This window comes from Apodemus sylvaticus, chromosome 11 (assembly GCF_947179515.1).
Source record: "Apodemus sylvaticus chromosome 11, mApoSyl1.1, whole genome shotgun sequence".
Lineage (NCBI taxonomy): Eukaryota > Metazoa > Chordata > Mammalia > Rodentia > Muridae > Apodemus > Apodemus sylvaticus.
The window spans coordinates 86,430,394-86,444,289 of NC_067482.1; the positions used below are offsets into that span (position 1 = coordinate 86,430,394).

At 41.3% G+C, this 13,896-nt stretch overlaps 1 protein-coding gene across 1 annotated transcript in view; it reads right to left on the reverse strand.

Annotated features, from left to right (window-relative positions):
• Positions 1-13,896, reverse strand: part of Zpbp (zona pellucida binding protein) — a 176,718-nt gene that overhangs the window by 138,670 nt on the left and 24,152 nt on the right. The gene's annotated exons all lie outside the window — the stretch shown is intronic.

The following is a 13,896-nucleotide window of genomic DNA, read 5'->3' on the forward strand; positions in this document are numbered from 1 at the left end:
TACACCACACTTCACACCAAAGACTATGAAAGCCAAAAGAAGACAAGCAGATGTCATACAGACCCTAAAGGAACACAAATGCCAACCCAGGCTACTATACCCAGCAAATCTCTCAATTACCATAGATGCAGAAACCAAGGTATTCCATGACAAAAAAAAAAAATGTACACAGTATCTTTCCTCAAATCCAGCCCTCCAAAGGATAATGAATGGAAAACACCAACAAAAGGAGGGCAACTACACACTAGAAAAAGCAAGAAATTAATCGTGTTTTAACAAAACAAAAAGACAGACACACAAACATAATAACAAAAGTAACAGGAAGCAACAATCATTTCTCCTTACTATATCTTAAAATCTGTGGACTCAATTCTCCAAAAAGACAGAATAAAAGACTGGATACATAAGCATGACCCAACATTTTGATGCATACAGGAAACCCACCTCAGTCACAAAGACAGAGACTACCTCAGAGTAAAAGGCTGGAAAATAGATCTTTCACATGTTTGGTAAGAGTCACCCCAAGGTACTTTATACTGTTTGTGGCTATTGTGAAGGGTGTCATTTCTCTAATTTCTTTCTCAGCCTGCTTATCCTTTGAGTATACGAAGGCTACTGATTTGCTTGAGTTGATTTTATAACCTGCCACTTTGCTGAAGTTGTAGGAGTTCTCTAGTGGAGTTTTTTGGGTCACATAGGTAGACTATCATATCATCTGCAAATAATGATAGTTTGACTTCTTCCTTTCCAATTTGTATCCCTTTGACCTCCTTATGTTGTCGAATTGCCTGAGCTAGAACCTCAAGTACAATATTGAAAAGATAAGGAGAAAGGGGACAGCCCTGTCTAGTCCCTGATTTTAGAGGGATTGCTTCAAGCTTCTTTCCATTTAGTTTGATACTGGCTACTAGTTTGCTGCATATTGCTTTTACTATGTTTAGGTATGGGCCTTGAATTCCTGTTCTTTCCAAGACTTGAAGCAGGAAAGGATGCTGAAGTTTGTCAAATGCTTTTTCAGTATCCAGTGAAATGACTACGTGGTTTTTTTCTTTGAGATTGTTTATGTAGTGGATTGCATTGATGGATTTCCGTATATTAAACCAACCCTGCATCCCTAGGATAAAGCCTACTTGATCATGGTGGATGATCATTTTGATGTGTTCTTGGATTCGGTTGGCAAGAATTTTATTGAGTATTTTTGCATCGATGTTCATAAAAGAAATTGGTCTGAAGTTCTCTTTCTTTGTTAGATCTTTGTGTGGTTTTGGTATCAGCGTAATTGCGGCTTCGTAGAAGGAATTGGGTAGTGTTCCTTCTGTTTCTATTTTGTGGAATAGTTTGAAGAGTATTGGTGTTAAATCTTCTTTGAAGGTCTGATAGAATTCTGCACTGAAACCATCTGGCCCTGTGCTTTTTTTGGTTGGAAGACTTTCTATGACCCCTTCTATTTCTTTAGGGGTTATGGGACTGTTTAGATGATCTATTTGGTCCTGATTTAATTTTGGTATTTGGTATCTGTCTAGGAAATTGTCCATTTCCTCCAGATTCTCCAGTTGTGTTGAGTATAGGCTTTTGTAGTAGGATATGATGATTTTTTTGAATTTCCTCAGTTTCTGATGTTATATCCCCCTTTTCATTTCTAACTTTGTTAATTTGGATACTTTCTCTGTACCCATGACTCTGGAGAAGGAAATGGAAGACGACTTCAAAAAATAGAAAAACCTCCCATGCTCATGGATTGGCAGGATTAATATAGTTGAAATGGCCATTTTGCCAGAAGCAATATATAGATTCAATGCAATACCCATCAAAATCCCAACTCAATTCTTCATAGAGTTAGAAAGAGCAATTCTCAAATTCATCTGGAATAACAAAAAACCCAGAATAGCTAAAACTATTCTCAACAACAAAAGAAATTCTGGGGGAATCAGTATCCCTGACCTCAAGCAATACTACAGAGCAATAGTGTTAAAAACTGCATCGTATTGGTACAGTGACAGGCAGGTGGATCAATGGAACAGGATTGAAGATCCAGAAATGAACCCACACACCTATGGCCACTTGATCCTCGACAAAGGGGCTGAAAACATCCAATGGAAAAAAGATAGCCTTTTCAACAAATGGTGCTGGTTCAACTGGAGGTCAGCATGCAGAAGAATGAGAATTGATCCATTCTTGTCTCCTTGTCCTAAGCTCAACTCCAAATGGATCAAGGACCTACACATAAAGCCAGACACTCTGAAGCTAATAGAAAAGAAACTGGGGAAGACCCTTGAGGACATCAGTACAGGGGGAAAGTTTCTGAACAGATCACCAATAACGTATGCTCTAAGATCAAAAATTGACAAATGGGACCTCATAAAATTACAAAGTTTCTGTAAGGCAAAGAACACCATCAAAAGGACAAATCGGCAACCAACAAATTGAGAAAAGATCTTTACCAACCCTACATCAGATAGAGGGCTAATATCCAATATATACAAAGAACTCAAGAAGTTAGATCCCAGAAAAGCAAATAACCCTATTTAAAAAATGGGGTACAGAGTTAAACAAAGAATTTTCACCTGAAGAAATTCGGATGGTTGAGAAGCATCTTAAAAATGCTCAACTTCATTAGTCATTAGGGAAATGCAAATCAAAATAACCCTGAGATTTCACCTTCCACCAGTCAGAATGGCTAAGATTAAAAATTCAGGAGACAGCAGGTGTTGGAGAGGATGTGGAGAAAGAGGAACACTCCTCCACTGCTGGTGGGGTTGCAAATTGGTACAACCACTCAGGAAATTAATCTGGCAGTTCCTCAGAAAACTGGGCATATCACTTCCAAAAGATCCTGCTATACCACTCCTGGCATATACCCAGAGGATTCCCCAGCATGTGATAAGGATACATGTTCCACTATGTTCATAGCAGCCTTATTTATAATAGCCAGAAGCTGGAAAGAACCCAGGTATCCCTTAACAGAAGAATGGATGCAAAAAATGTGGTATATCTACACAATGAAGTACTTACTATTCAGCCATTACAAACAATGAATTCATGAAATTATTAGGCAAATGGATGGAGCTGGAGAACATCATACTGAGGTAACCCGGTCTCAAAAGATTAATCATGGTATGCACTCACTAATAAGTGGATATTAACCTAGAAAACTAGAATACCCAATACATAATCCACACATTAAATGAGGTACAAGAAGAACGGAGAAGTGGCCCCTTGTTCTGGAAAGACTCAGTGTAGCAGTATAGGGCAAAACCAGAACAGGGAAGTGGGGAGGGTTGGGTAGGAGAACAGGGGGAGGGAAGGGGGCTAATGGGACTTTTGGGGATTTGGGGGCCAGAAAAGGGGAAATCGTTTGAAATGTAAATAAAAAATATATCGAATAAAAAAAAAAAAAAGGCTGGAAAACAATTTTCCAAGCAAATGGTCCTAAGAAACAAGCTGGTGTAGCCATTCTGATATTGAATAAAATTGACTTTCAGTCTAAAGTAATCAAAAAAGAAAAGGAACAACACTTCATATGCATCAAAGAAAAAAGCTACCAAGATGAACTCTCAATTCTGAACATATGTGCTCCAAATACAAGGGCACCCACATTCATAAAAGAAACGTTACTAAAGATCAAAGCACACATTGCACCCCACACAATAATAGTGGAAGACTTCAACACCCCACTCTCATCAATGGACAGATCAGGGAAACACAAACTGAACAGAGAAACAGTGAAACTAACAGAAGTTATGAACCAAATTTGACAGAGATCTATAGAACATGTTATCCTAAAACAAAAGAATATACTTTCTTCTCAGAACCTCACAGTACTTTCTCCAAAACTGGCCATATACTCAGTCACAAAATAGACCTCAGCAGATATAAGAAGACTGAAATAATTCTATGCACCCTATCAGATCACCACAGACTAAGGTTGGTCTTCAATAACAACAAAATCAACAGAAAGCCCACATACATGTGGAAACAATATACTACTCAATGATAACTTGGTCAAGGAAGAAATAAAGAAATTAAAGGCTTTTGAGAATTTAATGAAAATGAAGGCACAACATACTCAAACTTATGGGACACAATGAAAGCAGTGCTAAGAGGAAAGCTCATAGCTCTGAGTGCCTCCAAAAAAGAAACTGGAAGCTTAACTAGCAGCTTAACAGCACAGCTGAATTCTCCAGAACAAAAAGAAGCAAACACACCCGAGAGGAGAAGACAGCAGGAAATAATCAAACTTAGGGCTGAAAGCAACCAAGTTTAAACAAAAAGATCTATACAAAAAAAAAAAAAAATCAACCAAACCAGGGGCTGGTTCTTTGAAAAAAACAATATAGATAAACCTTTAGCCAAACTAACTAGAAGGCACAGAGACAGAATCCAAATCAGCAAAATCAGAAATGAAAAGGGAGGCATAACAACAGGTATTGAGGAAATCCAAAAAGATCATCAGATCCTACTACAAAAGCTTATACTCAACAAAAGTGGGAAATCTGGAGGAAATGGACAATTTTCTAGACAAATACCAAAGTTAAATGATCTGATTTACTTTAATCAGAATCACATAAATGATCTAAACAATCCCATAATCCCTAAAGAAATGGAAACAATCAATAATCTCCCAACCAAAAAAAGCCCAGGAGCAGATGGGTTCAATCCAGAGTTCTATCAAACCTTCAAAGAAGACCTAATAACAATACTCTTCAAACTATTCCACAAAATAGAAACAGATGGAATACTACCCAATTCATTTTATAAAGCTACAATTACTCTGAAACCTAAACCACACAAAGACCCAACAAAGAAAGAGAACTTTAAACCAATTTCTCTTATAAATATCGAGGCAAAAATACTCAATAAAATCCTTGCCGACCGAATCCAAGAACACATCAAAACAATCATCCACCATGATCAAGTAGGCTTCATCCCAGGCTCAATAGATGCCCCAACAAAGGGAAATCGAGGGGGGGGGAGGAGTGGGCATGGGTCAGGTGGAGGACCACATACTTGGAAGCAGGGGGTGGAAGGAGGGGTTGGGGGTTTCTGAGGAGGAGTAAAACCGGGAAAGGTTTTACTATTTGAAATGCAATGAAGATTATATTCAATAAAATAAAAAAATAAAATAAAATAAAAAGTAGGCTTCATACCAGGGGTGCAGGGATGGTTCAATATATGGAAACCCATCAATGTAATTCACTATACAAACAAACTCAAGGAAAAAAATCCAAATGATCATTTTATTACATGCTGAGAAAATATTTGACAAAATCCAACATCTCTTCATGATAAAGGTCTTGGAAAGATCAGGAATTCAAGGCCCATACCTAAACATAGTAAAAATAATATGCAGCAAACCAGTAGCCAACATCAAACTAAATGGAGAGAAACTTGACGCAATCCCACTGAAATCAGGGACTAGACAAGGCTGTCCACTCTCTCCCTACCTGTTCAATATAGTACTCGAAGTCCTAGCCAGAGCTATTAGACAACAAAAGGACGTCAGAGATTCAAATTGGAAAGGAAGAAGTCAAAATATTACTATTTGCAAATGATATGATAATATATTTAAGCGACCCAAAAACCTCCAGCAGAGAACTTCTACAGCTGACAAACAACTTCAGCAAAGTGGCCGGATATAAAATATCTCAAACAAATCAGTAGTCTTCCTATACTCAAAGGATAAAGAGGCTGAGAAAGAAATTAGGAAAATGACACCCTTCACAATAGCCACAAATAATACAAAATACCTCGGTGTGATTCCTACCAAGCAAGTAAAAGATCCGTATGACAAGAACTTCAAATCTCTGAAGAAAGAAATCATAGAAGATCTCAGAAAATGGAAAGATCTCCTATGCTCATGGATTGGCAGGATTAATATAGTAAAAATGGCCATCTTGCCAAAAGCAATCTACAGATTCAGTGTAATCCCCATCAAAATTCCAACTCAGTTCTTCATAGATTTAGAAAGAGCAATCTCCAGATTTATCTGGAATAACAAAAAACCCAGGAGAGCAAAAACTATTCTCAACAATAAAAGAACTTCTGATAGAATCCCCATCCCTGAACTCAAGCTATACTAGAGAGCAATAGTGATAGAAACTGCACAGTATTGGTACAGGGACAGGCAGGTACATCAATGGAATAGAATTAAAGACCCAGAAATGAAACCTCACGCCTATGGTCACTTGATCTTTGACAAAGGAGCTAAAACCATCCAGTGGAAAAAAGACAGCATTTTCAACAAATGGTGCTGGGTCAACTGGCAGTCAGCATGTAGAAGTATGCAAAATGACCCATTCTTATCTCCCTGTACAAAGCTCAAGTCCAAAAGGATCAAGGACCTCCATATAAAACCAGATACACTGAATCTAACAGAAGAGAAAGTTTGGAAGAACCTGGAGCACATGGGCACAGGGGAAATTTTCCTGAATAGAACACCAATAGTTTATGCTCTAAGATCAAGAATTGACAAATGGATACTCATAAAATTATAAAGCTTCTGTAACACAAAGGACACTGTCAATAGGACAAAATGACAACCAACAGATTGGAAAAAGATCTTTACCAATCCTACATCTGATAGCCAATATCCAATATATACAAAAAACTCAAGAAGTTAGACTCCATAGAACCAAAAAACCCTATTAAAAATGGGGTACAGAGCTAAACAAAGAATTCTCAACTAAGGAACACCTAACAACATGTTCAACATCCTTTTTTGAAAGATTTATTTATTATTATATCTAAGTACACTGTAGCTGTCTTCAGAAGCACCATAAGAGGGCATCAGCTCTTATCACAGATGGTTGTAAGTCATCATGTGGTTGCTGGGATTTGAACTCAAGACCTCTAGAAGAGCAGTCAGTTCTCTTAACCACTGAGCCATCTCTCCAGCCCCATGCTTAATATCCTTAATCATCAGGGAAATGCAAATCAAAACAATCCTGAGATTTCACCTCCCACCAGTCAGAATGGCCAAGATCAAAAATCAGGAGAGCAAATGCTGGAGAGAATGTGGAGAAAGTGGAGCTCTCCTTCATTGCTGGTGGGATTGCAAGCTGGTAAAATCACTCTGGAAATGTTTGGCAGTTCCTCAGAAAACTGGACATAGTACTACCTGAGGACCCAGCTATACCACTCCTGGGCATATACCCAGAAGATGCTCTAGCATGTAATAAGGACACATGTTCCACTATGTTCATAGCAGCCTTATTTATAATAGCCAGAAGCTGGAAAGAACCAAGATGTCCTTCAACAGAGGAATGGATACAGAAAATGTGGTACATTTACACAGTGGAATACTACTCAGCTATTAAAAGCAATGAATTCACGAAATTCTTAGGCAAATGGATGGAGCTAGAAACTATCATCCTGAGTGAGGTAAGCATATATGAACACATATGGTATGCAATCACTGGTAAGTGGATATTAGCCCAAAAGCTTGGAATACCCAAGATACAACTCACAGAACACATGAAGCTCAAGACAAAACAGAGTGGTTATACAAGTTGCATTTCCACGAGCAATGAAGGAGTGTTCCCCTTGCTGCACAACCTTGTCAGTATAGTCTGTCCCTTGCATTTTTTATCTTATCCATTCTTATGGATGTAAGGTAGAATCTCAGAGTTTTGATTTGCATTTCCCTGATGACTAAGGACAATGATGATTTTTTTAGGTGTTTCTCAGCCATTCAAGATTCCTCTGTTGAGAATCCTCTATTTAGCCCTATTTTTAAATTGGGTTATACGCTTTGTTGTACAACCACTCTGTAAATCAATTTGGTGGTTTCTCAGAAAATTGGGAATAGTTCTATCTGAAGAATCAGATATATGCAACTCCTGGGCATATATCCAAAAGATGCTCTACCTGCAAGCAACCTGGCATATGTTCATATCAGCCTTATTTGTAATAACCAGAAACTAGGAGCAACCCAAATGTCCCTCAACTGAAAAATGGTTAAAGAAAATGCGGTTACATTTATACAATGGAATACTACGCAGCCATTAAAAACAAAGGCATCATGAATTTCATAGGCAAAAGGATAAAACTACAAATATCCTAAGTGAGATAATCCAGATCCACAAGGACATGTCTGGTATATACTTACTTAAAAGCAGATATTAGCAATAAAGCACAGGGTAACTGTGCTATAAACAGAGGCAAAGAAGCCAAATAAAAAGGAGAGCCCAAGGGAGGATGCTTGAATTTTACTCAGAAAGAGGAACCAAATAGATATTGGAGGTCAATGGAAGGCAGAGAGGGGAGGAAGAGGAGGAGGGGAAGGAGCAGATGTAGGGAGAGCTGGGGAGAGAAAAGGAAAAGTGGTGGTGTGGAGCAGAGAGCCATCTCTAGGATATGCCAGAGACCTGGGAAGGGTGAAGGCCCCAGGGGCTATATGGGGATCTCTGAGGCAATTCTAGCTGAGACTCCTAGCAGTGGAGGATATGGATCCTCAAGTGGCCACTTCCTTTAGTCAGGCAGGACTCCCAGGAGAGAGACAAGGATAGTAACTCACTGACAAAACCTTACAAGAAGTACAAGGACAAAGACAGAGCAGAGTCTGAGGGGACAGTTAACCAATGACTACCCTAAATTGAAATTCATCCACGGGCAAGAACCAATTCCTGACACTATTATGATGTTCTTTTATGCTTGCAGACAGGAACCTAGCATAATTGTCCTCTGAGAGGCTCCATCCAGCAGCTAATGGAAAGAGATGCAGAGACTGAGAGCCAAATATCAGATGGAGCTCTGGAAGAGTTATGGAAGAGCTGGGAGAAGGACCAAGGGACACAAAAAGGATAGGGACTCCACAGGAAGAAGAACACAGTCAGAACCTGAACCCTTGGGATTCCCAGAGCCTGAACCTCCAACCAAAGAGCAAACGGGGGCTGGACCTAGGCCCCTCCCTGCACATATATAGCATATGAGCAGCTCAGTCTTCATGCAGGTCCCAATAGCTGGAACAGGGCTGTCCCAGAGTCTGTTGTCTGCCTGCATGTGGATCCCACACTCCTAAATGGAGCTCTTTGCCTGGACTCAGTGAGAAAGAATGAGCCTAGTCTTGCAAGGAATTGATGTTGGGGGATGGGCAACATCCACAGGGAGACTCTCCCTTCACAAAAAAGGTGAGGGCGGAAGGGGGGTAGGATCTTAGTGAGGGGGTACTCGGAGGAGAGAGGGGCTAATAAAGAGATATAAAGTGAATAATAAGTTTAATTTTTAAAAACCATAGACAGTACATCTACATTGAAAAAAAAAAACAAGGAGAAAAAAAAACACTGTACTCAACCAAAAATCAGATAAGCAATTTAAACAGACCTATAATCTCTAGTAAAATAGAAACAGTCATTAAGAGTCTCAAGAACTCAAGGGGAGGTCCCAAGTCCTGACACTATTACTGAGGCTATGGAGAGCTCACAAAAAGGAACCAAGCATGACCGTACTCCAGAAGACCCAACAAGCAGCTGAAAGAGTCAGATGCAGATATTTGTACCCAACCAATAGACAGAAGTGGCTGACCGCTGTTGTTGGATTAGGGAAGACTGAAAGAAGCTGAGGAGAGGGGCAATCCTGTAGGAGGATCAGCAGTCTCATTTATTCAGGACCCCCAGGATCTCTCAAACACTGGGCCACCAAGCAGACAACATAAAGCTGGTGCTGATATGAGGCCCCTAGCACACACACAGCAGAGGACTGCTGGGTCTGTGGTCATTCGGAGATGATGCACCTAAGCCTCAAGAGACCGGAGGTCTCAGGGAGTTTAGAGGTCAGGTGGGGTGAGGGGTGGGGACATCCACATGGAGACAGGGGGTGGGGAGGTGGTATGGGATGTGGAACAATCAAAGGGTGGACAGGGAGTGTGGGGAATAAAATATGGAGTGTAAAAAATAAATTAACTAATTAACAAGAAAGAAAGAAAGAAAGAAAGAAAGAAAGAAAGAAAGAAAGAAAGAAAGAAAGAAAGAAAGAAAGAAAGAAAGAAAGAAAGATCATCCACTATGATCAAGTAGGCTTCATCCCAGAGATGCAGGGATATTTCAATATACAAACATCAATACATGTTACCCATAAACAAACTGAAAGAAAGTAACTGCATGATCATCTCACTAGATGAAGAAAAGACAGTGACAAAATCCAGCACCTCTTCATGATAAAAGTCCTGGAGAGATTAGGGACACAATGGACACACTTAAACATAATAAAGGCAGTTCATAGCAAGCCCACTGGCTACATCAAATTAAATGGAGACAGAGACATCAAAGTAATTCTAATAAAATCAAGAACAAGGCAAAGTTGTGCACTCTCTCCTTACTTCAATCTAGTACTTGAAGTTCTACTTAGAGCAATAAGACACCTGAGGGATCCCAGGGTTCCTGCTTAGTTGAGACTGCTAGTCTTCCCAGCACTGAGCTACCAACCAGGTAGCATACACCAGCTGCTATTAGGCCTCCAAAACATATACAGTAGAGGACTGCCAGGTTTGGACTCAGAAAATGCAACTAACCTTCAAGAGACTTGGGGGCCCAGAAACTGGGGAAGTCTGGTGGGGTGAGGGTGGGGTATGATGCAAGATATTTCCTATCCATTCACATTGAGGCAGTGAGAGGTCAGTGATTGGAGGGGAGAGAAGAGGAGGAGATAAGAGAAGGAGGGGCAGAGAGAGGGAGCCTGGGAGCTGCATGAGGGAGTGGAAGAGGGGACACTCAGATCCAGATTAGTTGTGTTTATGGTGTGCTGAGAGATTAGAGATATTGGGATAAAACTTTATCATCGTAAATTGGCATTATGTAATTGGGACTTTCTTATACATAAATATATTTGGTTAACTACTCAAGTTTAAGAGTCATGCTTTGCCAGATACTTGGAAGGAGTGGGTGCTAGGCAGGAAAGGAAGACCTGCCAGGACTTGGAGCAGAGGCCTGGTGGGGTGGTACTATATTTTAACCATTTCCCACTACAAGGGTGGGGTCATCCTCTGAGATGGAGAGTGGGGGTGGGATGTAGAACAGTTGGAGGATGGACCAGGAGTGAGATAAAGTCTGAAATGTAAAAAAATATTAAAGAATAAATTAAAAAATCCACTAACCATAAAAAAGGCAACTGGGAGAGATCAAGGGGATACAAACTGGACAGCAATAAGTCAAAATATCTTTATTTGCAATTGATAGGATAGGATACAAAAGTGACCCTAAAAATCTCACAGGGGAATTTCTACAGCTTGATAAACAAGTATCTATATACTAAATTAATTCACAAAAAAATCAGTTGCTCTCCTATATACAAATGGCAAATGGATTGTGAAAGACATGGAAATAACACCCTTCACACTAGCCTCAAATAATATGACATGTCTTGGGCTGAAACCAAGAAAGTGAAAAATTTGCATGATAAATCTTAAAGTCTTTGAAGAAAGAAACTGAGGATGATATCAGAAGATGAAAAGATCAGCCATTCTTGAGGATAAGTAAAAGTAACATAGTAAAAATGAACATCCTACCAAAAGCAATCTACAGATTCAATGCAATCCTCATCAAAATTTCAACACAATTCTTCACAGACCTTAAAGGACCATTTGCAGCTTTATATGGGGGGAGGAGAAGCAGAATAGGTAAAGCAATCCTTATCAATAAAATAACTGCTGGAATCTTACCATTCCAACTATTTCAAGTTGTACTATAGAGCTATAGTAATGAAAAACAGCATGGTACTGGAATAAAATCAGACATGTTGATCAATGGAATAAAACTGAAGACCCACATAAATCCACACACTTATTGACACCTGTTTTTTTTTTTTTATAAAGAAGCCAGAAATACATACTGGAATAAAGAAAGCATCTTAAACAAATGGTGCTGGTCAAACTAGAAGACATCCACTAGCATGTAGAAGAATACAAATGGAACCATATTTAACATTCCACAAATGGACTGAATGGATCAAAGGCCTCAATACAAAACTGGATATACTGAACCCAACAGAAGAAAAATTTGGGGAAAGCTTTGAACTCACTGACATAGGAAATTTTTTCTGAACAGAACACCATACAAACAAGGCACTAAGATCAGCAAGAAATGGGACCTAAGGAAACTGAAAAGTTTCTGTAAGCAAAGGACACCATTACTGGGACAAGCAAAAACATACAGAATGGGAAAATATTTTTATTAACTCTGCATCCAGTACAGGACTAATATCCAAAATATAAAAAGAACTCAAAAAGCCAAATAACCCAATTTAAAAATCTGGAGCAGATATAAACTGTGAATTCTCAGTAGACAAAACTCAGCTGGCTGAGAAATACTTAAAGAAATGTTCAGCAGGAGCCTTCCAGTCTCAGCTTCAGGATCGGGAACAGCCTGGGCCACAGGATCCAGTCCTGAGGCCTCAGGCAGGAGCCTTCTGGTCTCTGCTTTGGGATCTGGAACATCCAGGGCCATGGCACCCCATCTCCAGGCCATGCAAGAGGCCATCTGTGCACCCAGAAGCTGGCTGGAAGGAAACAGCTTGCTCTGGTGAGTCCGGCCCTGCAGAGCTGAGAATCCAGTCCTGAGGCCTCTGGCAGAAGCCTTCCGGTCTCCACTTCAGGATCGGGAACAGCCTGGGCCACTGCACCCCATCTCCAGGCTATGCAAGAGGCCAACTGTGCACCCGAAGGCCAGCTGCGAGGAGGCGGTGCTCTGGTGAGTCCGGCCCTGCAGAGCGGAGGATCCAGTCCTGAGGCCTCTGGCGAAAGCCTTCCTGTCTCTGCCCCTGGATCTGGAACAGCCTAGGCCATAGCACCCTGTCTCCAGGCAGTGCAGGAGGCCAGCTCTGCACACGGAGGCCAGCTGGGAAAAGGCAGCTTGCACTGGTGAGTCCAGCATTGACAACAAGACCAACTAACACCAGTGAGAACTAGATGGCAAAAGGCAAACACAGGAACGTTACTAACAGATATCAAGGCAATATGGCAACATCTGAACCCAATTCTCCATTAACAGCATGTCCTGGATACCCCAACACACCAGTAAAACAAGATTTGGATTTAAAATCACTGGTCATGAAGCTGTTACAGGATCACTTGAAGGACATAAATAAATCTCTTAAAGAAATTCAGGAGAAAATGGATCAAAAGTTAGAAGCCTTTACAAGGAAAACACAAAAATAATTGAAATTCAGGAGAATTCAGAAGCCAATAAGGAGGAAACACAAAAATCACTTAAAGAGGGATATCTGGCGGCGGCGGCGGCGGCGGCAGCAGCGGCAGCAGTGGCTGCTCCAGCTGAAGGGCCATCAGCAGTGGAACCAAGGCGTCACAGGGACCAGTTAGGCCCTGCGCCCACGACCACTGACCTTCGCTGACCAGCCGGACAGCAAGCAGCTGCAGTTGTGCGGCGCCTTTCCTGCACGGAGGCCACTTCAGAACTCGGCCTCCCACCAGTCAGGAGAGGAGGATCCATCTTGGTTCCGTACTCCAGGAATCGGACAGATTGAGGTACACAAACATAATCCGAGGCCAACACCGCGGTGGTCTGAGCCCGACGGGCGTTGGCCTGCACCCAGGCCCTGGGCGGGTCGGGGGGCCATCGGGGTGCCAACCCAACCAGGAGGTTTTTTGCCCAGGCCTGCGAGCGTGCCGCCGCCATTTTGCCTGCAGGACGACAGAGAGCTCAGGCGGGCAGACCTGTAACAGGCATAGCCTAAGGCTAACAAAGCGGGGGTCCAGGCCCCAAAAGGCACAGGACTGACCCCAAGAACTGGGCGGCTTGGTGGGCCATCTGTGAGTCAACCCGCCCAGGTGATTGTTAGCAAAGCAGACTCTCCCGGCGCTTTCAGGGAGCGCGGGCGCACACGCCCGCCATCCTAGTCACCTGGCAAACCCAATTAACAGTCAAAGCCGTAGGGGAACTTTGCTCG